The sequence below is a fragment of the Giraffa tippelskirchi genome, chromosome 6, assembly GCF_054371585.1.
Source record: "Giraffa tippelskirchi isolate mGirTip1 chromosome 6, T2T-mGirTip1v1.2.pri, whole genome shotgun sequence".
Lineage (NCBI taxonomy): Eukaryota > Metazoa > Chordata > Mammalia > Artiodactyla > Giraffidae > Giraffa > Giraffa tippelskirchi.
Window position 1 is genome coordinate 163,460,287 of NC_137280.1, and position 26,996 is coordinate 163,487,282.

A 26,996-nucleotide genomic window follows, 5' to 3' on the forward strand; every position below is an offset into this window, starting at 1 on the left:
GAAAGATGGAGGCCTTAAGTAAACAGAAGAAGCAATACAAGAAAGTGACAAATGGAATCTTTAGAAAAATGGTGAAGGAAGATGTCAGGACACCAGATGCAGGGGGTGACCAGACTAGGCAGTTCAGTTCAGTTCAGTTCAGTCGCTCAGTCGTATCTGACTCTTTGCGACCCCATGAATCGCAGCACACCAGGCCTCCCAGGTCTCTCTGTCCATCACCAACTCCTGGAGTCCACCCAAACCCATGTCCATCAAGTCAGTGATGCCATCCAGCCAACTCATCCTCTGTCGTCCCCTTCTCCTCCTGCCCTCAATCCTTCCCAGCATTAGGGTCTTTTCCAATGAGTCAACTCTTCGCATGAGGTGGCCAAAGTATTGGAGTTTCAGCTTCAACATCAGTCCTTCTGAACACCCAGGACTGATCTCCTTTAGGATGGACTGGTTGGATCTTCTTGCAGTCCAAGGGACTCTCAAGAGTCTTCTCCAACACCACAGTTCAAAAGCATCGATTCTTCAGTGCTCAGCTTTCTTCACTGTCCAACTCTCACATCCATACTTGACCATTGGAAAAACTATAGGCTTGACTGAAATTTCCTTAAATATTTTGTTGTTCACTTCCACCTATCTATTTTTTCCTTTCTAGAACTGTTTTTTTTTTTGATGAGGGGCAGGATAATGAATCTCTTGAACTTATTATTTGGTTTATTACTTTTCTGTTTTTCATATCGTTTTGCTTCTAGACTTCTAGACTAGGCAGTAGCAGAGTTATTCAAGACACAGATATGCTGAGGGCTGTCGTCACTATGACTCCCACTACAAATGCATCCTCAACTTAATACGTAATGACCCAGTGAATCTGACCTGGATTTGGACTGTTCTAACCACTTGCTAATGAGATTACTGTGTCCCATTAACCTAGGAGTGAGAAATAGACCAAGGGGAGCTTAGACACAGGACATATAGACAGCACACTCCCTCTAGCCATATTTCTGATTTCCTCTGCCAGATACTCCAACTATTGAAAGACATGTTTTTCAAGACTATATTGCCTCCTGACTTCCCTATCAGAGGGTTGTTGTAAATGTTCAAGGAATTTCAAGCCAGAACATGCTTCAAAGAATGTGTTCAGCTTATCTGCTACTAAGAGCTTTCATCTAACACTAGCAATATTTTCCTTTCCTTACACAACTAGGTCTATATTTCCTGCTCAAAGTTTCAAACTGAAAAGACATGTTAATTAGGAATACATATAGTAGTAATTGTAGTATGACTGTGATATACTGCTCAGTACCCCAAACCCCCACCTCAGTAAGACTGAAGTACTCATCCCCCCGTCTGCTCTGAGTGTTGACAGCCAACAGCTCTTGCAGCCAAGGATTTCCCAAATCTCTTCCCTGTCATTGACTGCAGGGAAAGAGAACTACTACGTTCAATATTACATCTCCTTCTTGGAGATGTAATTGCTTCCAAAGACTGGTCAGTGCTAGAGAATAGATTCCTGGCTCATTTTGGGAGAATAATTCAGGACTATCTTTGTACTTGGTGAGGGTCAATACTGATGCCTTCACTTCTTTATAGGTGTTTATCTTGAGAATAATCCCCAGTAAATCTTCCATCTGCTAAACTCTGCATCAAAGCCTGCACCCCAGAGAAACCTACATGTGAAAACTGGCTCCACTGAGTAATCTGAAAAAGCTGACTCTAAAATAGCAGTTTTGGAGCTGGATTATCTACTCACTAGCTGGCTGGAAATGCTCTAGTAGTAAGCAGAGTACTGATAAACCCTGGCATGTTTTAACAGTGCTACTGCTAACAACTTTCCCCAGAGATACACTGGAAGCATACACTGGTACAAAGAAATGAACCAGTAGGTCCTGGTACTGGTATTGAAAAGTACATTATTAGAAGGACTATGGAATTGGATGGCTACTTCCAAAGGCATAGATACAGTGAGGAATCAGCCTAAGACTGAGAGTGAAAGCCAGAGTTTCCTTAGTAACATATAAAGAGGCTCTCATCTCTTACAGCAAAACGGCAAAAGAACCAAGGACCAGGCCCAGTATTTTTATAAGAGAAGCAGAGCTCCAGGGAAAGCTGGATTCTCCCCTGGCAGTTCTCTGTGTGGGGGGGAGTTCCCTGGATTCAGGAGTAGAACCTAAGACATGGAATGGGGGCAACTAGGTCACCCCAGTCGCCAGATTCCCTTGAAACTTCAGGGCTGGCAGAAGTAGCCCATGTAGCCCAGTTAAAACCTTATGCTCTCCCTATGCTTGGAGATGATACAGAAGCTGCTGCCTTTGCCAGACAACACGGCTTCCTCCACCCCCACTTTCACATCCCCCTCTGACCCTAGCCCAGCTAGGACTAAGCCACAATATAACCTAACAGAGCCAGTGAAGTGCTGGCCATCCTAAGGGAGAAAGTATAACATGCAGGAGTTTTAAGGCTTAGTCAATACTTACAGGAAGGAGCAAGTGGAGTATAGGAGACTGAATTCTGAAAGGTGCTGGATTGAGGTAGGCAGAACATTAAGTTGGATAAAGAAAGTTGATTGACATATAAGTACTCACTCAGGATACAGGATTTAATACCTGCCTAAGTTTTCTATCGTTACACATTACCACAAACTTAGGGGCTTAAAAAAACATTAATTTATTATCTTACAGTTCTGTGTATTAGACACAAGTATTGACATAGGTCTCAATGTGTATTGACATAGCTCTCAATGAGCTAAAACCAGAGAGTCCATTCTGGAGGCTCTAAGGGAAAAAATCCCATTTCCTTGCCTTTTCCAACTTCTTTGGTCTGCCCCCTTGGCTTGCTGCCCCCTTCCTCCATCTGAAAGCCAGAAGCCTTGCACCTTTCTAGACATTTTTCCATAGTCACATCTCCCTTGCTTCTGTTTCTGCCTTTTTTCCCCCAGTTTTAAGAACGTGTGTGATTACAGTGGGTTCACCCGGATAATCTAGGATAATCTCCCTATTTTAAGGTCCTTAATCACATTTGAAAAATTCCTTCGCCTTGTAAAATAACATACTCACAGGTTTCAGGGATCAGGATATAGACATCTTTGGAGGCCATTACGCTACCTACCACAACATCCTAGCAATGATCCTGGGGAGACGGTGATAATTCCTTGCTACAACTGCTCTTAGAAACTTGAAAGTAATGACGTATACTAAGTGAAGATCTTTGTATGACATGGTATCACTCACCAGACAGTGTGCATCACAGAAGAGAAAATAAGACAAGAAGACAGAAAGACTTGACCAGTTTGTGTCTGCCAGACTCTGTTACTGGCTGCTTTGTACTAGCAAAATTGGCACAGGAATGAAGTCAGAGTGGCAAGGACAGATGTGATGCATGCATCCCTCAAGCAGGCAAGCATTTTACTAAACAAGGCTGATACAGTTACTGCCATTTAACAGATACAGTCATCCCTTGGGATCCACAGAAGATTGGTTCCAGGACCCCCCATAGATAATGAAATCCAAGGATGCTCAAGTCCTATATATAAAATGACTTAGTTTTATGTTTGTTGCTTATAGAAGATGGCTGAAACCACAAAAGTGGAACCCGTGGACATGAATGGCTGACTGTATTTCAGTAGAGTGAAAGGTAAAAGAAACACCTTATGTGTGTGGGGGGGTGTGTGCTGGGGAAGGGGTGAGGTTATAATAATCCTAAAGGTAATTAGCATTATGACAGCACATTGAAGACATTGCAAGCATTCCACACAGTCCAGTCTAGAACATTCTCTAGACAGAAGCTAAGTATGTCCCATAGGTATCTATATCGGAATCTAAAACAATAATTATAGCAAAAACTCATATATCAACCCTGGGTCATCAAGAAAAGGTTAAATTATTTTCAATGTACTCTATCTAAGAAAGTGGTCTTCCCAGACTCAGTGTTAAAGAATTTACCTGCCAATGCAGGCAGGTTCAGGCCCTGGGTCAGGAAGATCCCCTGCAAGGGGAAGTGACAACCCATTTCCCAAGAATTTTGGCTGGGAAATCTCATGGGCAGAGGAGCCTGACGGGCTACAGTCCCTGGGGTCACAAAGAGTCGGACATGACTTAGCAACTGAGCACACATCTAAGAAAGTAAGGCGTGCCATAGAACATTTTATAGAAATGTAGGTAGTGGAAGTGAAGTAAACTTTACGGAAGCTGGTATTTCCTGGGGGTCTTAGGAAGCTGCCTGGAGTGGGAAATGGCAACCCACTCCAGTATTCTTGCCTGGAAAATTCCATGGCCAGAGGAGCATGGCAGATTACGGCCCATGGGATCGCAAAGAGTTGTACACGACTAAGCGACTAAGCATTAGGAAGCTGAGGCTTTTGTGTAGGCAGGACAATTATTGTTAGGCATTGGTGGATCAAATGTAAACACTTATGGTTTGATACCTCTGCTTTGTAAGACACATGTTAACCAGATGATCTGGCTGTGATTATACTGTGAAAGAGGAACTGTTCCCAAATAATTAATAATTTATTTTAAAACTGTGGAAGGATTAGTTACATTTGCCAGTGACAACATCCTCTCTCATTCCTCCCCCACCCTCCTTCTCTCTCTCTCTCTCTCACACACACACAGATGAAGACCCATTCTCATCCAGAGAGTGCCTTTTAACAGATACAGGCATGTATCCTCATGCTCCTCATTTGCCCATGGAGGTTAACCTGTGAGACCTCTAAAATTATACCTTATTTTAATCAAATAGAACAAAAACTTGGGAACAAAGAACCTACCATGGGGAGGTTGAACAGATACAAAATAAGAAGACTGGAAAATAGCATTATGACACATGTTTGAATTCTGCCAGGATATAACTAAGATATAATAAGTTATTTACATACTTGGAATAATTATTTACTTTGTCACAAACCAACTTCTTAAAACACCTTGAAAATATAATAATAAAAATATAATATTAGTTCAAACTATTATCTAGTTTCGCTACATGTTGTAATAAAACCTAATTCATTCAAACAAACATCTACAGTCTAAATTAGTGAAAAATGTGAATTTAAGTTCCATTTTAGCTTCCAAAAATTGAAGACAAGGCAGCATTTCTAGAAATCATGTATTAGAAACCTAGTCTATCTTACAATTTTAAATCTAGACATTAAATTTTGGTTTCAACTGATATTTTTACAATGTTGTGATTACAGATTTGAATTAGCATTGGTTTTATTCCAGTGAGACAGATTCCCAGGAAAAGGACTGCTAGGTAGAAAGGTTTACGCTCTCTCACATCCTCATCACACTGGGTGAGAGCAATCTTTTCTTTACATCTAGCCAACAATAGCTATTATAGACCTTTCCCATTTTTATCAATTTCATCAGTTAATAGTTTTAAACTGATTAGTACTTTCACATGCATTCCTTGTGAATGGACATGTTAGGCAATTATTTACTAAAATAAAACTGGTGCTTAGCACAAGATGCATTTTCATGAAGTTTTGTCTATTTACTGAAATAATTTAACTTGAAAAAACTTTTCAACTTGCCTTGATTAGTGTAAAGGTTTTAATAAAAAGCAGGTATTTTAGAATGTTTCCATCCTAAGAAAAATATTTCCTCTACCACAGCTTAGATTCCTCACCACGTAAACAATTAAACTGGATACTTTTGTTCATTTTTAGTAAAATAATAAATTGGTATTTTAGAACAAGAGCACACCACGTTTCCTTTATTGTCCATCACGAAACCCAGAGAACAATTTTACCAATTTTTATTATCTTCTATGTATAGCAAACATATCCTAATTAATATGAAAAATATGATAAAAAGTAAAGAAAACTAATCATACTTATTTTACTATTATTACTTATTATAGTAATGCTAGCAACTAACATTTATCACGAGGTTATGCCTTACCAGTTTCTGATCAAGTACTTTACATATATTAACTCATTTAGTCTTCATAACCACACTATGAGGCGGGTATCATGACTCCCATCGCATGGGTGAGGCACAGAAAGGCTGAGTGGCTTGTTTAAGTGAGAACAGAATTAGTGCAATTCAGGATTAGATTAGGGCAAGTCTGAGCTGCAAATCCCTGTTACCCATGTGCTATATCAGATTTGTCTTTCTATCCTCCACAGTACCTTGCAAGCTGACTTCTACAAAGGCCTGAAGCGTTAACTTGCACTTAAATACTTTATTAAGAAAACTAATTTAAAGCAATCCGGTAACTTTTCTAACAGAACTATAGGAAGCTTATTAGCTTCTATTAGCAACATGATGAAATCATTGTAATTAAGATTATATACCCACATTTTAAAAAAGAGATCAACTAGTACGTTCAGTAAAGAATTCCAGAACCTCTACCTTGCTTTCTTTTTAAGACTAAAATATTATTTCCTTGTTCCCTTTGGCATCACTAATCAAACCACATACACTTCCTCTGTAGAATATGTAATTACTCAAGACTAAATCCACAAGTGAGGCTTCTGAAAATTGGAACTACCTCATGTAATTAAAGTATGATTAAGTATCAGATTATTAATATATAAAATATTTGAAATTTAAAAGATGAATGAGAAAATAAAACTATAGTCATTCTAGCAAACTAGACAATCTCAATTTTAGGGTAACAGAACAAAAGGCTTCAAAGAATCTTTATATGCTATAAAGATCATCAGAACTAGACTGCCACATGGTAACCTTGCTGGCACCTAACTCCTCTAACAGTATTTGTAAGTGCATTGTTTCAGATCAATAACTAATTAACAAAGTACAAAAGAAGTTGCACTGTTTCCTTAGCTCCTTGTTAAAATGGCTTTTGGCAGCACATGGGCAGAAAGGTCGCTTTTATGACATCTCCAGGAGCCTTTCAACACCCTGCCTCTGTCAGATTAAATTACTTTTAGCAATTAATTGTTATAAGTTAAAACAGAAGCACATTTGTTACAGCAGGCTGTCATAATGACATGGTGAGTAGTTGTTTTGATATGAATTTCTTCCACTGACCTTCTATCATATCTTAATTTTTGTGGTTGACCTAACTGGAAGATTGGGAGCACGTCCTAACTCAAAAAGCACCGGTGAAACCTTGGGGGTCTTAGAATGAGACACTAACAAATAATTGAAAAAATTTTTTTCCACAGATACTTTGTAAAACGGAGGTTATGAAACAAAGGGATGTGTAACTTGGAAGTTAAATTTAAAACAAAATTATTCTTAACATAAAAATTCAGAATGTAACAAGAATTTTCTGCTGAGTTCATAAACATGAGATTATGGGATCACTGTCTTAATGTACCAAAGATAAATATATAGAATGCTATAAGAAATGTTAATTTTTAAAGATAAATTTTGCTTGATAAATGTGTCATTTAAGTGTCCATAAACTTCATAAGATCAGCTACTAATAATAATTCTTTATCAAATAATATTCTTTGTAAGTCTATATTTGAATAGAACAGAAAAAACTATTTTCTAATTATTGATGATTATAATACTTTTGTAAATCCAGGGATAGGTCAGATAGTACTTTGAGCAGTGAAAAACATGTGTTCAAATTTTTGTCCCAAAGGTTAAGAGAATCTTAAATTTGATTATTTTCCTATTGCTATAAATTTGCTACATTCTTTTGCTATTTTAAAATTTAAGAGAACTTCGCAGAAGATGAAAAAGATACTAGGTGAAAACTAGACCAGCTCAAAAGAACAAGGAAAATGAAATGGCATGACATTTTCAAGAAATCCTGAATCCATGAAAACAGTGATTAAAAACAGCTAACAGTTTTCAAGTGCTTACTCTGAAATATATATATTCTACTAAATGCCTAATATGCTCTAATTCCTTTAATTGTCATGACACTCTGGGCAGTAGCTGCTATTATTTTCTTTCGACAGATAAGGCAACTGGTACTCAGAGAGTTGAAGTCACTTGCTTAATTCAACACAGCTAGTGAAGTTTCCCTGACTTCAGATTCCTTGATCTTGAGCTAACCCAACAGTACTTTTTATATATGTCGGACACGACTGAAGAGACTTAGCAGCAGCAGCAGCAGCAGCATACATATACAGATGTGCTGTTTAAACCTCAATAACTTCATAAAATCACCGATTACTACACACTTGTATGTGTATAAATTTAAGAACAACCAATTCTTTCTACTGGTTAAAAAAAAAAAGCCTTGGGATGCTTGCTTCTTGGAAGAAAAGCTATGACCAACCTAGACAGTGTATTGAAAACTAGACACTACTTTGTCAACAAGGATCCATAGAGTCCAAGCTATGGTTTTTCCAGGGGTCATGTATGGATGTGAGAGTTGGACTATAAAGAAAGCTGAGCGCCAAAGAATTGATGCTTTTGAACTGTGGTGTTGGAGAAGACTCCCGAGAGTCCTTTGGACTGCAAGGAGATCCAACCAGTCCATTCTAAAGGAGATAAGTCCTGAATATTCATTAGAAGGACTGAGGCTGAAGCTGAAACTCCAATACTTGTGTGGCCACCTGATCTGAAGAGCTGACTCATTAGAAAAGACCTTGATGTTGGGAAAGATCGAAGGCAGGAAGAGAAGGGGACAACAGAGGATGAGATGGCTGCATGGCATCACCGACTCCATGGACGTGAGTTTGAGCAAGCTCCAGGAAATGGTGAAGGACAGGGAAGCCTGGTGTGCTGCAGTCCATGGGGTCGCAAAGAGTCAGACACGACTAAGCGACTGAACAGCAGCAACAGTGCATGAAAAATGGAAATCCAGTTCTTCCACTTCATGGTAACCACTGAAAAAGGCAGCTTTGTGCATGTGATCTGTATCTGAAAAGCAGGAGGACTCATAACCAGCGTTCCCAGAACAGCTGGGAGGGCCCGTGTAAGTATACGGATAAAGATATAGGCACACAGGTGAGCCTGTGTGAGGTGAGGAGAAACTCCAAAACCTGTGACAGGATCCTTAGTATCATGAGGACCTGTGGACACTTGAGGACCAGGGAAGCTTGCTCCTTCTGCTTAGAGCACGATATGGCGTCCTCCACTCTATGGATTTTACTGTGAGCAGTTAAGCTTTTATAGTCTTTATTTACATTGCTGTTGTTTAGTTGCTAAGTCATGTCCAACTCTTTTGGGACCCCATGGAGTGGGTTGCCATGTTTCACCAGGGGATCTTCCTGACCCAGGGATTGAACTGCGTCTCTCGCATTGGCAGGTGTACTTTTTACCACTGAGTCACCGGGGAAGCTCCAAATTAAATCAGTGCATCTTTTATTAATTGTACTTGTTGTTAGATATTAAGGGTGCTTAGTTCTTGGACTTTTTTTTCTCCGACAGTATATTCTGTAGCACTGAAAGATTAACACTAAAGGCAAAGTAGAATTCACTCATTTTGTTCAATGACTCATTAAGTGTTTTTATATTTTAGAGAGTATCACAGATAGAATACAATTAACTGATAAAATGTAACTTGGTATTCCTTTCCCTTTATTAAAACCAGTGGAAACTTATACGGTAGCTCATTTTAAGGGTGGGAGAAGAAAATAACACGCCTATTTTAATAAGAATTATTTCATTATTTTATGGAATCATAAAAGCTGAGAAATTATGGCCTACCACTTATTTGCATACCTATACATTTAACAGAGGCAAAAACTGAGATGCACAGGTATAAGATGACTCTTTCATTATTTCTCACTTGTCACTGCAGTAACTTCATTAGTCGAAATTTCAGTTTTCACAAACACTAACACACCTTATATTACGTGTGTTTTATAAATCTTTAAAGTAACAAACTACTTCACTGTTTAATTCTCATTATAACCCAATGCAATAGACAGGTCCTGGGAGACCACTTATATTTCTTCTTCTTTAATCCTCATCTAATCAATTAGCATATCCTGTCCACAGGCCATCCTAACACTATTTCTAAATTGACACCTTAACTGCCTCTTAAATCCATCATATATTTCAATTGGCTAGAAAGTAAAATTAAGCACATATGCATGAGGAAATGATAGCATAAAAAGATAGATGGGAAGAGCTGCAATAGTCAAATAGATATATTATAAAGCCAAATGATCATAACTATTTGCCTTCTTGCAAATGTAAAAGAATTATTACAGGAAAAGAAACATGATAATGTAGAAATTATCATCTCTGTAACCTAATGTAATTTTAATAAAGATAGAGTTGGGGGAAAGGGAGTGCAAAAGGGGATGAGATTGATTGTGTTGGTGGCAGTTATAAAAGAGATAAATTCCCAAACTTAAACTAGTGAGTGGGGTAGGGTAAGGATAGAAGAACAAAATGAGGACTATTACCATGATGAGACACTGCCAGATATTACATGTACAATAAAATCCCCCAAATTACTTTAGAATGGCAGTGGCAAGTACAGCCAGATCTTTGAAGGGAATAGAATGATGATACCCAGAAACAAAGGGAATGATGTAAGAATTCAATGTATGTTAAAGGCGGAACTTCAAATCTGTAGGAAAAAAAATGGATTATTTTAAAAATAAAGTTGAGACAACTGATTTAACTTTGGAAAAATTTAAGTGAGATGTATCCTCATAGTAAACACAAAAACACAATTCTACTGGACAAAACACTTAAATATCACTGGAGGAAAGTTTGTCTTTTGAATAAAGAGGATCAGGATAATTATCAAAATGGAAAAAAATGAAACTGGATTCACTTCACTACAAACTTAAAAATCAATTCCTGATAGAATATGAACTGAAATTGTAAAAGGAAAAATTCTTAAGCACATGAGAGAAAATATAGGGGAATATATTTGTGACCTCAGAGTAGGTAAGAACTTTTTAAACATGACATTAAAGGGTAAATCATACAGGAAAAAATTGATAAATTTTAGTGTATTTAAATTAAGAATGTTCTCAATATCCATCAAACAAATGAAAAGACAAACAAGAGTGGAAGAGTGGTTTGTAATATGTAAATAAGATCTACAAATCAATAAGAAAAGATAAAGAAACAATAACAAAATGGGCATAACAGGCTATTTACAAATGAGGAAACTGAGATGGCCAATTAAAATTGAAAATATATTCAGCCCCATTAGTAATAAAGGTAACGCCAGTTAAAACCACAATGGGCTACCATATAATAATCTTCAAATTAGCAAAAATTTAAAAGATAACACAAAGATCTGAGAATGATATGAAGCAAGAAGAATGGACGTATGGCTGACCAGGATAATTCATACAACTACTTTCAGAAATAACTTGTTAACCCAGTAATTCTACTCTTAAGTATAGGATCTAGAGAAAATTTTTACATATGAACACCAGGAACAATATGAGAATGTTCATTAGAAGCTCAAAATAGCAAGAAATAGAAAACACACTAGCAATGTCCATGAATAGTAAAGCAGATAGAGTTAACTAAATACCATATAGAAGCAAAAATGAACTATTGCTAAACATATATATTAGTGCTGTGTGCAAAAGAAAATCGCAAATTCCAGAAGGAAGTAAATGCCATATAAATGAAAGAAAAAAACAAATGATATACTATTTAGGAAAACAAATATAGTTAGTGAGTTATAATGAAAATCACAGGGAATATTAATAAAAAATTCATACTTCTGGAAGGGGAAGACAAGGCTGTGACTAGAGGAGGCATGGGTGAGTTTTCTCAGGTACTGTTAAAATTCTATTTCTTAAGTTGGGTAGGTACTCTGGTGTTTATTATTTTTACACCTCACATATTTGTTGCATATTTCATAATAAGGCATTTAAAGTAGTCAAATGTTAACAGAACCATAAACAGACTAGATGAAAATGTAAGTTAATACTAGTGAAGGTACCCAACACTATGCTAGATATTCACTTTATTTTCTTAGTCACATACTGTCAACTCAATCAGATAAGAATTCTGTAATATTATGTTATACTGAACACAATAAACAGCTAAACTCCAGTTCTGGTTCAAGATATATAATAAGTAACTAAACAAAAGCCATTGTATCTGTTTTGAAAAATTAACATATTCTTTAGATATTACTTTTTTTTTTTTTCATTTTCTTTGTATAGCACTTTTTTTTAAAAATAAATTTATTTATTTTAGTTGGGGGCTAATTACTTTACAATATTGTAGTGGTTTTTGCCATACATTGACACAAATCAGCCATGGGTTTACATGTGTTCCCCTTCCTGGACCCCCCTCCCACCTCCCTCCCCATCCCATCCCTCCGGGTCATCCCATTGCCCCAGCCCTGAGCATTTGTCTCATGCATCAAACATGGAATGGTGTTCTGTTTCACATATGATAATATACATGTTTTTTATAAATTAATACTTTTATTTCTAGTCTAACCACTTTCCCCTGAACTCAAACACACACATACTCTTTTTTGCTTCTGTGCCTTTGTTTATATAATTTCTTCTGTTGTGAATACCTTCTCCCTTTCCCGTCTACTTCTTCCCCTCAGCATCTCCTTTCCTCCTTTAGTGGTGATAGCTTAAGAAGCTTTCCAAGTAGCATCTCATCCAGGAAACTGTCCCTGGATCTGCCACGCTCACCCTCTAACTGGATTATGTCCCCTGGGTCTCCAGCTCGAGTACTATCTGGAATCTGACGCGTTCCTCTCTCACTGTGTCCATACCCTTATTATTGAGTTCCTACGGGAATGGTGACGTCTTATTGATCTTCATATCCCAAGTGCCTAACATAGTGCTTTTCAATAAATATTTGACGAATAGTGTAAGAATTTATTGGCTGAGGTACTTAAAAATAAAGAAAGAAAACTTCTCTGAAAAATCACCTGCTTAGCATGCTAACAACTGAACGATAAACTCATTAAGGATAGTTGGTTGAGTTTCATGTGGACTGTTTTTTGCAATGAAATATAAGTTACGGCTCTTCTGACTTTATTCCCATATTCCCACATTTAACTCATCCATATTTAAGTTTATTTAATCTACTAATGCACATAAGGCAACACAAAACAAAATTACAGATAGTACTCAAATCACCAGATTTATAATACAGTTATAAAATTTTTCTCATTTAGAGACACACTCTTGATCACATACATTCTATTTAGAGGAGACAGGACTTAGAACTAATGCATATCAGAACACTTGAAAGACAAACTGGCTAAACACATCTTTGCCAATATTCTTAATCTTAAAATTAAATGTTATAATTGATCATTTCTTCGATTTAAAAATCTGTCCTATAATAAAAAATATTCAGTGGTATTTTTGCCACAGTATATTTACAGATAGAAATCCATTCAAAAGCTTCAAGTGTTGGAGCTGCTGTTTGCACTGTCCTTGCTAATAAGTACATAGTCATTATCAGGCTTCAGTGGCATTTCTTAGTTTGATGACTGAAATAGCAACAGTATTTTCACAATGCAATAGTGTCAACAATAAATTTCCTTATAAATTTTAAGCAGGTGGACCTGGACAATCTGGGCTACTCACCACAATTTGAACTGACTCCCTTAAGCACAAAAATGGACTAGAGGTTCTAGTGTAAAGTAAATGATAATTCTAGTCACAGACAACCCTGCTAAAGAGACCTTTATGGAGAAATGAACTAAATATAAGCCTTTATATGAAATAATTAGATATCTACTTTGGATAGTAAACATATAAACTCAATTATTTCCTTAATTTGGAAAAACGCTCAAACTTATACTAAATACAGTTTACAAGGTGGGGGAGGAGGCTGTGATCACTTTTGGGAGTGTTCGTGTGTGCACGTTTGCTTTTGCAGTGGCACAGGGTGGAGGGCAGGACAAGGAGGGGTGAGAGGGTCAGGAAGAGTTTTACAAAGGAGGGGACGTTAAAGTTAGGTATTAATAGATATAGATATAGGGCAAGTACTTTGTGAAGAATTCTTTAGAATTTGAATAGAGTCCTGTAAAATGTCCAGTAATATTAGATACCTCTCTACAACGTTCTACTTTTAGAGTTCAACTGACACGATGAAAAAAGTATTCCATTTCAAATGCTTAAAAATGATCATTATAAGCTAACTGGGTAATCTCTCTGGGCTAATTTTGAGAATTATACTGTTGCATATTTATTTAGGATATTTTAGTGTAACAGCTTTATCTTTTTCCGTGTAAGTAAGGGAAAGAGATCAGACCAGTGTGGGGGGAGATGCCCCTTGGCATAGAGGTTTTAGCTCTGGAGAAAGCAGTACTTAGGCAGCTGCTGAATGAAAGATAGACCATCCTCCTTACATAGGCTGAGGTCAATCTGGGGGTGAAGCTAAGCAAGGACAAGAATTCCTCAGAATGTGTGGTGAGCATAGAGCCTGGCCCAAGTAACTGGACTAGATGAGTGTCATTTTAGTGGCTCTATTATAGGATTCCTCTGGTCTCATGAGTGTGCCTTGACTTACACGAGGCAATAAACCAGAAGACTGCTCAACAGAGAGGAGAACTATGCTTAGGCCTTCAAATATAGCCTTTTTTATTATTAATATTACAAAATTTTTTGAAATATTTCAAGTCAATGGGCAACCTTTTGCTGCATACTTTTAGGTAAATGGTTGCTGTTGCTATTCAAACTAAGATTTAATATCATATAGATGACACATTCTTTGTTGTTTAAATATATTATAAAATATTTAAAAATTAGTCTTTAAAATATTTGAAGCATTTTCAGTCTTTCATAGTCATCAAAGAAACACTTATTTTTTCTAATCGGGTCACTAGGTTCCATTTTATGAGTTTCCCTGTAAGAATGTCACCCTATCAAAATGAAAGATTTGTCACTCACTCCTTCATTTAGCTACTATTTGGGTACCCATCATGAGCCAGACACTGTAGATACAAAGATGAATAAGACAAGGTGAATACTTAATTAAATGCCAGGCACAAGAACATAAGCAAGTAATTCCCAATACCGTGAAGAGTGGGCTACCTGAGTATAAAATGAGACCCATAAAGAATGTGGCATATAGGAAGTTCTCAAAACAGGGTATCATATACCATAAATTATTGATAAGTCAATACCTACCAGGATATAACAATACAAAAGAAACAATGCATTTCTGTCAACAGATTCAATCGGTGTCTAATCTGTGCCAGGCTGTGCTAAGCACTTAGGGCATATCAATGACAAAACAAAGACACCAGCGCTCTCTCAGAGCCTACATTCTAACAGGAGAGACAGACATTAAATAATATTTGATGGATAAGTAAATTATATGATAGGTTAGAAGGGAATACCTATTGAAAAGGAGAGGTGGGTAGGGAATGGGAGCATGTAAGCAGGGCTATAATTCTAATTAGGATGGTCAAGGTATATCTCGATTGAGATGATACTAGAGAAAATGCTCAAAGGAGTTCAGGAAGTTAGCCATACATATAGCTGGGGCAGACCATTGTAAGCAGAGGATCAATGCAAAGACTGAAAGGCAGGAGCCAGTGGGGCTAGAATGGAATAAGTGAAAGAAAGAAGGACAGGAAATGAGGCATAGAGGTAAGGAGTTGACAGTTCTCCTATGGCCATTGTCTAAGTAAAGCCAAATCTCAAAATAAAGTCATTCAGTCCATTTATTCATCCATCAAGTTTATTGAGTTTTATATACGTTCAAGGAAATTTGCTATACGCTACAGGCTTCCCAGGTTGCACAGTGGTAAAGAACCCGCCTGCCAATGCAGGACATAAGAGATGTGGGTTCAATCCCTGGGTCTGGAAGCTCTTCCGGAGAAGGGCACAGTAACCCACTCCAGAATTCTTGCCTGGAGAATACCATGGACAGAGGAGCCTGGTGAGCTACAATCCTTAGGATCACAAAGAGTCAGACATGACTGAAGTGACTTAGCATACAGCACAGGGTAAAAAAGATGATTAAATCAGAATCTTTATCCTAATGAAAATTTAAAATATTCCCATATAGGGTATGACTTACATCAAACTTTCTCTAGTAAAAACTGAAGTCAAGGTCAAGGGTGGGGTCGGAGTGTAAAGAAGGAAGGCACGTATATGGAGATGAGCACAGTTATTTTAGAATTTTAAAATGGAATCTCTGCACTTTTTCTACTTAAATTACATTATGTGAGATGCTCCGTTAGTTAACAATAATTTTCAGTAGAGAAGGACCTTCAAGAACTCCCATGAAGATTAATTTGCTCATCATTTTAATCCATTCTGAAGAAAGCTGCTTATTTAGATCTTTTCCCCCAAATAACTATATAAACCCATGTAAGAAGGAACTAACATATGTCAATAATTTCATTAGCAATTTTAAAAATGTGAAACCTAAATAGAAATTTTTTAAAAATGAAGACTACTTATCATCAATTTAATATTGTATTTCCTAAAGAACAAAACACAAATGTGTTTTCTGATCTACAAATCCTTATTCAAAGGTTAGGTGCTTTATTATTGAATTGTATTATTTCTCTGAAATAATGAATGAATATACCACAGATATAAAGTAAATATTACTACAGACCATTTGGTTGAGGGAGGGAAGGCAAAAGAAAAAAAGGTTAGTTAAGGGACATTAAATGCTTCTGGCAGTTTTGATATTCTCCTTATATGTTTAATTAGCTTCATTTGAGCTAAAAGTAGTGGCAAAACCATTTTAGCGTCAAGAATAAATACCACTACACTAAACGCAAATTGAAATATTACAGTTATCAGAATGGGTCAGAAACATCTACCTAATTAATTCCTTTAAAGTGCCAAAATTTTGAAGTGGTTTAAAATACTCAACCATAAAAAATTGTTACATAACATATATTTCAAAGAATTTTTATAAATAACTTGCATAAAAATTGAGATTCTCATTGTAATAATAAATTGTATTTAATAAACAAAATGTATAAAATAGTTCTCCAACTTTAAAATTCAACATAGTCTGTATCTGAATCTCTGAGTTTTATTACCAAGGATGTATTTATAGCTGTAAAAGATCCCTTGGATTCCCCATTAAAAAATATATTTTCCCTTTCTTACACCCCTCTAATGCAATGTATGAATGCTTCAAAATATTTGCCACCATTTGCCTACTATCTGAGTTGCCTATAACTACTTCAGGATCCCACTAGATTGTGAGTGTGTCCCTAGAGAATGAGGATTTTGGCTTTTCCATCTCTATATCTCACAAAGGGCCAGACCAAGCATGATATTTTAAAAATTGTGCTCAACCAAATTGAAATGTGAAGAGATTCATTCCAAGCCACTCAACAGGATACATTTTTTCCAGTTTCAAGACACATTTAATATCTTGATATGTCATCCTGGCTAATTTTAGGTGCCTTGAGTAGAAATTAAATGTCTTATTCTCCTCCCATATTTTATCATTAGCATCTACAACTTGGGACATGAAGCAAAGTCAATGAGGCTGTGCTAACAGAATGTAACCTGTAAGTGACATTGTACTGTCATCATACTGTTAGTTATTTCAGTTGTCTTGAAAATGCCAAAAGAAATCTTAAAAGTAAAAGGCATTATGAAAATAATTAGTATACTTAGCGGCTAATATCTCTACTAATCCAGTCATTGAGTCATTACTTCCTAGGTTTTCCATCTAGGTTTACCATCTAGAGAAAATCTTCTCAAATAATATAACATCTAGCACTAGAGGGAATTCAAACTTAGTCTCAAACTGCTTTGGCATATAAATGAACATAACTGACTACAAAGACGTGTAGGTAATAAATAAACATTTGTTGAGGGGTCACTACTTGCCAAACAGTAGGCAGGTGGTCTTTATACAATTTGTGGGATCAAATGTGGGGTAAAATGTAAGAAAAAGAACAAACCTCCACATCACCTCTACTAGGGCAACACCGTAATACCACACAGTCTGTACACTGTATAACGCTAGGGAGTGCACAATAAAAATTACATCCCCTCAGAGTTGTGCCATGGGGCAGCCTTGTTTCATTCCGTATTTCATCCATCTAAGATACCATCAATTCTAAAAGGGACCATTGTTTCATGTCAACAAATAATTCATGTGAAAAGTGAAAAGAAAGTGTTAGTCACTGAGGTGTGTCTGACTCTTTGTGACCCATGGCCTGTAGCCCACCAGTCTCCTCTGTCCATGGAATTCTCCAGGGATGATATTGGAGTGGATAGCCATTCTCTTCTCCAGGGGATCTTCCCGACCCAGGGATTGAACCCAGGTCTCCTATGCTGCAGGACTCTTCACCATCTGAGCCACCAGGGAAGCCCAAATAATCCATGACATGCCATTAATTTTTAAGATGCAGCCCAAATTCAGAGATGTTAATATGTGATAAAAAGTGTTAAAATCAACGAAAAAAGATGACAGTCTAAGCAATCTTCGATCGACTGAGCTATATATGCACAAATAATGGCCTTCTCTGAGGGCACAATTATATATGAATTCTTTCTGAGGGAATCTTTTTCACTCTCCTGCTCCTGTGTGAAAGTGAAAGAAAGAACATTATGATTGAATGAAGTATAGTTAATCTTGGTGCTCAAACCTTGGTTTAGTTACTCTTATTTTTGGAGGCTCCAAAATCACTGCAGATGGTGATTGTAGCCATGAAATTAAAAGACGCTTACTCCTTGGAAGGAAAGTTATGACCAACCTAGGCAGCATATTAAAAAGCAGAGACATTACTTTGTCAACAAAGGTCCGTCTAGTCAAGGCTATGGTTTTTCCAATAGTCATGTATGGATGTGAGAGTTGGACTATAAAGAAAGCTGAACGCCGAAGAATTGATGCTTTTGAACTGTGGTGTTGGAGAAGACTCTTGAGAGTCCCTTGGACTGCAAGGAGATCCAACTAGTCCATTCTAAAGGAGATCAGTCCTGGGTGTTCATCGGAAGGACTGATGTTGAAGCTGAAACCCCATACTTTGGCCACCTGATGCGAAGTGTTGACTCATTAGAAAAGACACTGATTCTGGGAAGATTGAATGAAGGAGGATAAAAGGACGACAGAGGATGAGATGGTTAGATGGCACCACTGATTCAATGGACATGAGTTTGAGCAAGCTCCAGGAGTTAGTGATGGACAGGGAAGCCTGGCATGCTGCAGTCCAGGGGGTCGCAAAGAGTCGAACACAACTGAGTAATGAAAAATAACAACAAAAATATATGTCAACATTTGGAAGATACACATAACTCAATAAAATAATATTTTGGAAATGACCACTATGTGATGTTATACGGTCATCTTCAGGAAAAAGACATATTCAAAGTACAACAAAGACCAGTGGATTTCCATAAAATAGAGAATGAAATGCTCATTGATGTGTTTTAGATTCACAGAGCAACTAATCTTTAAGAAACTGTCTCTTGTTGAATGTTGGGATAGCATCAAAGAAGAATTACATAATTGTCTGAAAAACCTTTAAAAATACTTCTTCCTTATACAAATGTTTATCTGTGTGAAGCTAAATTTTCTTCATGTTATTGTTGTTCAGTCACCAAGTCATGTCCATCTCTTTGAGACCCCACGGACTGCTAAGTCAAACATTAAAGACTTTTTAAAATGTCATACATCTCACTTTGTGTTGCTTTGGAAAATACACTTATTCCTCATAAAATATGCTAGCTTATGTCATTACATAATGGGTTTATTATTTTCATTTTAAAGTAAATACTTAAAAATTTCTCAGGATTAATTCTTTTTATGGAAAATATCAGTAGATACAACCCATACAAACAAAAACCCTTTAGTGACCTTAATAATGTTTAAGCATTTGTGAAGCGGTCCTGAGCCCAAAAGGTTTGAGAAGCACTGAATGTAAACTAGCTGGTAAAGACGTCATCTGGCCATACGTGTGTGTGCTTAGTCACTCAGTCGTGTCTGATTCTTTGCAACCCCATGGACTGTAGCCCGCCAGGCTCCTCTGCCCATGGGGATTCTCCAGCATAATTCTCTCCACATTTCCTAAGGGAAAAGGGGTAAGGAGGCAAGAGAAAGAAAAGGGGATATACTGGATAGTAGGTATCTCACTAGTTGTTTTCAAACACATTAATTTATTTCATTCATTCCATTCAACAGCCTAATAGCTATGATTATCCCTATTTTACAGAAGAAGAAATGGAAACTCAAAGAGGAGAGAGAGATGACTTGCCCAAAATCAGCTTAAGTGACAGAATTTTGATTCTAAAGTTCTTATTCTTTCCACTACAGTATATTTATGGCAGAATCCCCCCACTAAAAGTCACCAGTGGGCAATCAAAATCCCTAAATGCAAAGCTTTGATCTTTACTGTAATTTCTGCTACAAATGTAAGTATTTAATTATTTTACTTATTTCTAATTCTTCATTTTGACTTGTTTTTAAATGCATCCAAAGAATGCCTGGTACACTTAAAAATGGCCATTCTTCTGAATTCATAGAACAATGTACTAATTTTCTGTTAGTGTTATTTAGACATAATATACATAGTCTCACACTTCTTTCAACCTCATGCTAATCAATATCAAAGAGTAGGTTTATATTGTGAAGGGTCTGTCTCTTTTGCTTTGTAGGTTCATGTAAGCAAGTATTTATTCAAATATGCATTCATCAAATATTTATTTAAAAATCTACTGTGTTTACTAGGTTTTGGTAACATGAAGCGTGAAAATCCAAAGATTAATTTCTGATGATCTGAAAGAGAATTATGGCCCTTACAACTTTATGGAAACTTTCTCTGTAATTAGGTTTGATCACAGCTTTTCTTTTAAATGAAAACCTTAAAATGAAGAAACTAAGGTATGCTTCAGTGAACACAGAATCATTACATTTTAATACTGCTGTACTGAGTTCTTAAAAAACTCAAAATAGTAACAGTAATGGTCTACCTCAGTAAGGATTCATTCCTGCTTGCTTTCTACCATGTTAAGGCACACTGGCTGTTTGGAGGAAAGGTAAAAATTCATTGCAGGGGTAAACATACTAGGAAGTCTAAATTTAGCCACAGGTCTAAGCTGCATTTTCTAGTTGAACTACATCAATTAGCAAAGCTGATGTTTTGATCTCCCTTTGTCTGATTCCTACGTTGTAGTGCTCACTAGGTTTCAAACCCAGAAGGGTAACATAGAGATATTATTTTTGGTATCAGGTACCAAAAGTTGCAAGGGGATCTTGAAATTAGATTGTATCTCAATTGATTCTCAACTTGAGAGAAGACAGGATGTTATTTATTGGCCCAGAAGTCCCCAGACTATCTATGTGCCAGATACTATGTTCACTTTACATATATTATCATTCCATTTTTCAGACAAAAAACTGAGGCATAAGGAAGTTAACTTATTTGAATTGACACTATATCAAGTGGAAGAGCTGAGATTCAAGCTCAGGTCTATAAGACTCTGCACTTTTAATCTCATTTCCACACTCTCTTTCTGCAAAGGGGATGATTCTGAATGTTATTCAGACACTAAAAATAGGAAATAAAAGAGTTATCACAATCTGCCCTCAATGACTACAGGTTTTAAGTTTACCTGGAAAACGCAGACGTCCTAGAATATAGTAAATGTTTAAAAAATACATTATTATATTGATAAAGTTACTAGCTAAGTCTATGCACTTTTCTTTCTAGTTATATTTTTAAAGGTTTTGGGCTAAAGGGAAAAAAAGGAAGAAAGAAAAAATGTAGTGTGATTGGTGTATTCAGTTTCTGAGGAAAGCAATATTCAGTATGAACAGCAGCAGCCCCTGGTGGTCTAAGGGGAAAAAATAGTGTATTTATAATTATGGGGGTTGAAATATGTTTTTAAAAAGAATATATGTACATATTTAGCCATTTGACTCAGTTCTCAACCCAACACATTAAAAAACAGATGCTTTAAAAAATGATCTGTTGGCAAGATGCTTGTTAAAATTTTATCAGTTGAAATATTAAAATTCATTATGAATTAATTAACACATTATATAAAAATAAAATGTTTTTGTTTCATCGTTTTACAAAGTACTATAACCAGTGGTGATTAACACTGGGAATTTTGTGTCTTGAAATGTGTTGCTCAAAAAGAAACTAAATTTATAGGATTACCACTAAATTGATGACATTTTCTGTCTTCACTCTTGAATTCAGTTGGCAGATGTTTTCGAGAACAAAAAATTCCATCTTATTACAAAACATATTAAGCAGGTTTTCCTGCCAGGCATGTCTGACATGATGTTTATTGCCTAGACCAAATCAATCCTCTTAATAAGCCATAATATATGCCAGAAAGTACATTATTTCGTAGTTATGGAAAGTTGCCACATGAAAGACTAAGTACTTTGATCTCTCAAGCTCTGTTCCTAATGCATCAGAAATGTGCTACATAACCCAATAGTTAGTCATAGCTATTTACATTCATTTAGTAAGTAAAATAAAACTATATTTTGCTAATCTTAAAGTTTTAGGCCTGGATTCTACTTTATTTCTGCTGGTGTATACTAGATATTTGCAAAAAGTTCAAAGGAGATTTTGGCTATTTACTACATGCCAGAGGAAGAAAAATCAAATACTTAAATATTCCAGGAAAATAAAATGGTTTCAGAGGTTAAACCATCATTGATTGCAATAATGAGTTGAATTTGGTTGCTAAATCACTACATAGAAGTGACTCCAGTGGCATTTACACAGAAAAGAGGTACAGAAGAGAAGAAAGGATATGAATTAGCCTTCACCAATATTTTAGATATAGCCCAAATCAGAACATCAAAAACATATTTTTTGAAAAGAAAGTTTTAGTTTATCAGAGCTGGCTGTTTCTCTACAATTGCAAAAATTCACATATATGCTGAAAAAAAAATCAGTCAGACAACTAGACACCAAATATCTCGCCTGTTGAGGAATAAGTTTTTTGAAGGATGTCAACAAGCAATCAATCCATAAATATTTGAGTATCTTTAATGTGCAAAGTCAGGCTCTGCCAAGATTCCTATTTTCTAAATGTCTCCTCCACATTTGGATTTTTCCTTCTGTGGCCATGTGATCTCCCCCCCCCGCCCCAGTATTTTTTTTTTTTTTTTTAATGTTCTGGGTCTAATCCCTCTATTTTACTTCTTGTCACTACAGCCCACAACTAAGTTTCCTAAGGTAGAGATATGCAAGCAATTCCAACACAGTATTACATAGATCAGCATCAAATCACTTTTGCCTACACTCCACCTACATACTCTAAAGTTCTTTTAAGCATCTTCTTCCTTAGTCTAAATACTTGTCCTCTTAGGCTCCAGTTTGGTACCAGAATACCCCTCGTTCCTATGCTGCAGGTCACATTATCCACGTGTATCTAGACTAAGGCCTAATCTTTCTGCTTTGGTCTCCTTCCAGGAGATTGGATCCTAGTGCATAGATTTAGCATGGGTTCCTGACTTTACGACAGTATGCACGGTACTATTATAACAACTGACTCCTATTTGCTTATTCAAAAGGATTGATACGTAATTCCAAAGTCTATAAAGCATGCTTAAAGGAGTGTAGGGCTATAGTGGAAAGGCATGAAAGGTAAATTGGTAAATTGGTAATAATATTATGAGATAAAACAGAAGAGATAGCTCAAGACAGAACAAGATAAATTCCATATAAGTTAACTAATCAGAAGAACTCCCAACAGTCTTATTAAGGAGAGGTCACTGATGTCAGCTGGGCACTACAACATGGATAGAATTTGGACTAAGGGAAAGAACAGAAAGCAAAGTTACAGATCCCATAAAGCACAAATTGTATACAGAGTGGAGCAAGTACAGAGCATGGCTGTATTCTTATGAACAAATGTATAAAACAAAAATAGCAAAAGGTTGGCAAAAAGAAATTCCATTTTTATCCATCATTTCAGCACCATGATGATATAGTTAAAAAAAGAAAAGTCCATAACTTACTTTTAAATACTGAGATGAAAATGTATAGATCAATCAAGATATCAAATAAATCATGACAAACTGACTTTTTATCATTGGTTTTTGGAATGTCTTCTCAATTACCAGACTGGGTAGGGGACTAACAGTGTAATTTTTCTTCACTTCCATTTGTTTGAATATTTCCTCACAAAAAATCAAGTAGTGTACTTTAATAACGCAGGATGCATTAGAAAAAGCAGTAGTAGTTTGGGATTTTAATCCTGGCCTTACCATCTTATTCATCAAGTAAAAATTTATTATTCTGGGTCTGTTCTACAAATATTTATTATTCTGGCTCTGTTCTAGGTTCTGGTTATAGCAATGAAGAAAACAGACTGAGTTCTTGCCCCATAGACCTTAAATTAAGAGCTATGTGACCTTGGGAAATTTACTAAGTACTGACTCTAGGTCTCCTCATCTGCAAATAGGATCAATATTATTGATCATATTAAAAGACAGTAGTTGAAATATATGATATTTCAACATCACTATTTATTTAGTAATATAAATATACTAATATAAATTGTTTATAGACATTTAATAGTGTCTATTAAATGATAACTGGTCAAAAATCTATATAATCATCAAATATACTTTACTATATCATACATAATCATCAAATATAGTTTACTACATTATATCATGCTTTTATAATAAGTGGCTTACTGTTAATATTTCAGATACATATTTTATTCTCAACCAGTTAGAACAATGTGGTAAAAAAGAAAGACAGCAAGGATCTACAGTAACTAGAAGCCCTGGTTTTATTTAACACTTAGGTCTATCATTTACTAGTTATGTGATCCAAGACAAAAATGTACCATCTATCCATCCGTTTCTTTAACTTTAAAGTAACAGTGAACTTATTTGATCTACCTAGCTTATGGGATTGTTTCAAAGAATAAATTATTTCAACATGTAAATGGCTAAGAAGCATATAAATGAAACTTAATGCATCCCTATCACATACACGCTCTGTGTCTGAAAATTACACATACTTGTTATTTGGAGGTATGTAAAGGAAAGGAATGAAGATACTTCTAGAGTGGATCAAAATTACATATGAATTAAGCAACCTAACACAAAATGAACCACTATTCACTTTACCACTACAGGTTCATGCCTTACTATCTAGAAGAAGATAGTATGTTTGAAGAGTGTCAGGTTAGCTCTGGTGTTTTGCCCAATTCTGTAAGATTTTAAGAGAAAGGATGTTTATTAAGAAAAATAACGTTTCATAACTATCAGGTATAAAGTTGTGTTGTTTACATGAGCCAATTTTTGTCTTTAGTGCTTTCAATGAAAATCTAGACTGATGAGTGAAATGAGACAAGACAAGAAAGAGCAAAAAGACCTAATAAGAAGTAAAAATAGCATGAGACTAAAAGAGATAAAAGAGTTAAAGAAAAAAGACAAAGGAAAGATAAAAGATCTTAATGAAGCAACATAAAGATTTTTTTCCCTTGGTATAATAAAAAAGTAGATACAGGAATAAACAAAAGAAATGCAAAAAAAGAATAAAGAAAATGCGCACACACAAGAGAACAAAAGAACAAACCCAAACTGACAGTGACATGATAAAGAGAAATCAGAAAAGAAATAAAACATAAAACGACAAATGTCAGAAACAGATGCTTTCATCTGTACTTACCATGGGTTAATAAAAGAAACTATTTAAGAAGTAAAAACTTAATACACAAAATCACTTTTTGTTTTCATTTTACTTAGGAAACTGAACATTACTAATGATTTGTATATTTCAAAAACTTACACAATTCATTTTTAGACTCCAGATATCAGCAGTAATTTTTTTAAAATTCTGCCTTAAGATGGTAGTTGACCAACTGGATCATATTAATCAGGAAACTCAGGTCAATTGATGGAGAAGAGGTGACATCAGAACCCTGATGCAGTCATGAAAGGAGGTAAAACAATATAACTACATAGGATGAGCATGATACTTATGAATTTCAAATCTAATCACTGGTTTTGTTTTTCAAACAATATGTTAAATAGTGAGATGCTTTTCAGAAATTTCTGTAATCTGCCTAACTTTTGCTTGACTCAATGTATGATAGATATGCTTTAGGTATTTTTGGTTTGGATACATATTTTTGGCTTTTTTAGAATTTGTAACTCTCCTAACTTACTCATCTGATTGACCTATAATCAAATGTCTGGAATGTTTGGAGTAAATTCCCCAAAGTAAAGCGATAATGCCGTGTAACTAGAAGCAAAATTAAAAAAGTAACCTAGAATGCTATGCATTTCACCTTGAATGTGATATGAAATACTTTATTAATGAGCTTTTAAAGTAAATGGAAAAATAGCTCAAGTTGAATAATCTGAAACTTTACTACTATCTCACAGTATAATTTATAGAATGTTAAATTGTCTGTATTTATGTTCTGAACTGCTCAAGTTTGAAGAACGTATCAATTTACTATTTTACGTATCCAATAGCATTTTTGACATACTTTACTATTCAATTATATTCCAAGCGCTCATAATAAGGGCTTTGAAAACTGCATGAATCTGTCACAAACACACACATAAATATATATATATATCATGCTCAGTGTGTATATCAAGCAGAATGTGTCAAAGGGCAAATAAAATTGTTTGTGCCCCCCACAGAATTAGAACTCCTTGGGCAGCACTGCTATAAGGATCCCATGCTGCTAGCATTACAAAGTGCAAAGGTTCACTGGATAAAAAAAGAGCAGTGGGCCGAGTTCCCTCATTACACTATCCCTAAACTATTCTGGCTTAAATATTTATTAAGATATTAATTATTCTTCCTTCCTCCATCAGCCTTCAGAAGTTAAACTGAGACACTGTGGATGGATGGTGGCTCGTAGGAAAACAATGCATTAAAACTATTACCACCCAAGATGAAGACTGATGTTTTGTACAGTGCATTATTAATTGCTTTTTGCAACTTAAATTAAATATCACACTGAAATAAGAATGATGTGTTTTGTTATTTTGAATCAAAAACAGAAAACGTTTCAGTAAAATAATACCTTTGGGAAATAAATCTTTAAAAATTTAAAAATTGATACATTCTCTTAAAAAATGAAATAATTCATAGAAAATAAGTTTTAAAGACTTCTTTCATAAAGGATGCAATACTGCTTAGAACAGGTCTGAACACATAGAATATTTTCAATAAATATTAGCTGTTGTGGTGCTTTGAAAAAAAAAAAGACAAGGAAATAATGAAGGATAGTAATG

At 35.7% G+C, this 26,996-nt stretch overlaps 1 protein-coding gene across 25 annotated transcripts in view; it reads right to left on the reverse strand.

The window, feature by feature from the left end:
* Window positions 1-26,996, reverse strand: part of ARB2A (ARB2 cotranscriptional regulator A) — a 424,113-nt gene that overhangs the window by 225,876 nt on the left and 171,241 nt on the right. The window lies entirely within an intron of this gene.